General features: G+C 39.2%; 1 protein-coding gene across 4 annotated transcripts in view; it reads right to left on the bottom strand.

Moving 5' to 3' along the window:
- Positions 1–2,783, bottom strand: part of Sarnp (SAP domain containing ribonucleoprotein) — a 57,036-nt gene that overhangs the window by 23,221 nt on the left and 31,032 nt on the right. The gene's annotated exons all lie outside the window — the stretch shown is intronic.

Below are 2,783 nucleotides of genomic sequence, written 5' to 3'. Positions count from 1 at the left end.
TGTAATGGGATCTGATGTCCTTTTCTGATGTGTCTGAAGAGAACAACAGTATATTCATATATTAAATCTTAACAAAAGAAATTCCCAAACACAAAATTTATGATAAACAGAGCAATGTACTAGCCATAATTATTGATATTATTGATACAGCATCCAAATTTCTACTTTGCTTCTCCAAATTTTAAAACCAAACCCTGAGACTGGGTTTCATGTAGTCCAAACTGGTCTCACAATGTTGCTGACGATGACCCTGAACCTTGGATCCTCCACGTCTACCTCCTAAGAGTTATTGTTGGAATACCCTATTACACCCAGTTTACAAAGTGGTGAGAATGCAACTGAGTGATCCCAGCATTCTACCAATTAAGCTACAGTCATATCCCTAAACAATATCCCCCTAAAACATGGCTAATTTAAGTGTGCCTATCAGCCAGGAGTGGTGGTGAACACCTTTAATTCCAGCACTTGGGAGGCAGAGAAGGGGGGATGAGTCCAAGGCCAAACTGGCCTACAGAGCAAGTTTTTGGATAGCCAGGAATAAACAGAAAACCTTGTCTCAAAAAAAAATCAAATTAAAAAAAGTATGTCTAATCTTAGGGCAGAGTGGGAAAGCAAGCCAAATGAAGCAAAGAAAAACCATTACTATATAGTTCAAATTAAGATTATCTTTTTAAGAGAAAAAAATTCCATTCTGCCCCGCTTTCTTCCAAATTCTTATACCCAAGTGGTTCAATTACAGCTGAATGGTACATATAATGACATCACTGTAAGCACACAGGAAGTAGAAAAGGTTGGGGAAGGGAAATAAGGGAGGGAACCAAAGATTTATCTGTTAGAGACAAAGGGCAAGTTCAGTTCAGTTCAGTTCAGTCCTCCACCCCAGCAGGGACAGAAGAACCAGATGACTGGATAAACAGAGGTCAGAGAATGTCCCCTCTACTGTCTCTCTTTCATCAGCTCCTTGCCCTCCCTCAAAGTTTGTTCTACTGGGCCAGTAAAAGGAGTATGTTTTTGTTTTATTTTTTTTACCATAAAAAAAAAAAAAACCCAAACAGATACAGGATTCTACATTGCCCCTCTAATTTTTGAGAATATATCATGCAGCCCATCCTAGTCTTGAATTTGCTATGCAGTGAGGATCACCATGAGCTCCTGACCCTCCTATCTCATACCCTCAAAAGTGTGGGGAGAATCTCTTATGTACTGTGTGGACGCATCACCTGTCAATAAAAAGCTGATGGCTTATTAGCAAAAGGCAGGAAATAAGAGGTGGGAGCCCCAGTAGAGAGAGACTGGTAATCTGGGGAAGTCTACATGGGAGATACTCCATCCAGACTGTGAAAGAGCTATATGAAACAGACATGTGGCACACATAAGATAGAATAAATGGGTAATGTAAGCTAGAAACTAGTCAGGGAACAAGCCCAAGCTTATGACCTAGGCATCTATTCATAAATAAGTTGCAAAGTCATTATCTGGGAGCTGGGTACAATTAGTAGAAAAGACAGTTACATAAAAGTAACTTGTGTCACACAGTGAGACAACACACACTGGAACTGACTCTTCCTTAGTGTCTCAACATACTTCAGGGAGAATCTTCACAAAATTAACAGACTACAACATTTCTCATCACTAGCCAATAATAAACATGTGTGTGTGTGTGTGTTTATGAAAACCAGGAATATACAGGGTTAGGGTAGAGTTGTACAGCTCAGTCAAAGTGCTTGAGATGCACATACAAGGCACTGAACTTAATCACTAGCCTCACAACCACCTGCCAACAAGAAGAATAAACTCTAGAAAAAGAAAAGGATTACTTAGCAGGATAGTTAATCACATGAAAAGCTCCAAGTGTTGGAAAAATCTGGTAATATTCCAGAAGAGAAAAAGGAAGATAAACTAAAATTATTAAGGCTATAGATCCACAAAAATCATTAACACTTGCCCAATATAGTCCTGAGAAGGAAGAAAAACAAATACACTATGCAGTGTTCAGCATAGTGTTTAGACTTGACTTGCTTTTCATCTTATTAATCAACATGCATTTTGTAAAATTCCTAAAATAGTAAGCTTTACTTTCCCAACTATGTCAGTGTGTAATAAAGCAAACAATCTACTCAAAGTAGACAGACCAGTCAATATATAGACCTAAATCCAGACTTGATTGTTTGCTTTTTCAGACTTGGTTTTTAGCAAAATCCATGCCCTCTGACCATAAATAATCAACTGAACTGTCTTCATTCCCTCTCTCCAATCGCTGCTTCTTCACTATCACCAAGTCCCATCCCCCAGTAGGGGGGACTTACACAAACATGTCTTTTGGAGACAAGGAAAACTGATAGAGAAGAAAATGAGCAGTCAAACTGAAAAACAAGGTGGTGAACAGTAAAATACAACTTAGGCAGACTGTATTTATGTGGGTTTATTTTGTTGAAGAAGTGATGTTTGTTAGCCTATAGTGACCATAGGGCTTAAATGAAAAACCTTTTGTATAAATATTGTCTAAATGCCAGTGGCACTCTCTGTTGTCACCTCCCTTATCCTAAACCAATAGTATCGTATTCACTGGGAACTGAGGTAGAGGCATGAATAGACATGACTCTCACTAGCAAAGAGAAAGAGGGAAGATGGCCTACAGATGGGAGTAAGAGAGGGAAGAAGGAGCTCTTTAAGTTTCTAGGTAATGCCTAATGTGTATAACAGTTATACAGCTAAAAACTGAAATATTAGCCAGGCGTGGTGGCGCACGCCTTTAGTCCCAGCACTCGGGAGGCAGAGGCAGG

Source organism: Mus caroli, chromosome 10 (assembly GCF_900094665.2).
Source record: "Mus caroli chromosome 10, CAROLI_EIJ_v1.1, whole genome shotgun sequence".
NCBI lineage: Eukaryota > Metazoa > Chordata > Mammalia > Rodentia > Muridae > Mus > Mus caroli.
This window is presented reverse-complemented; position numbering and strand designations above follow the sequence as displayed.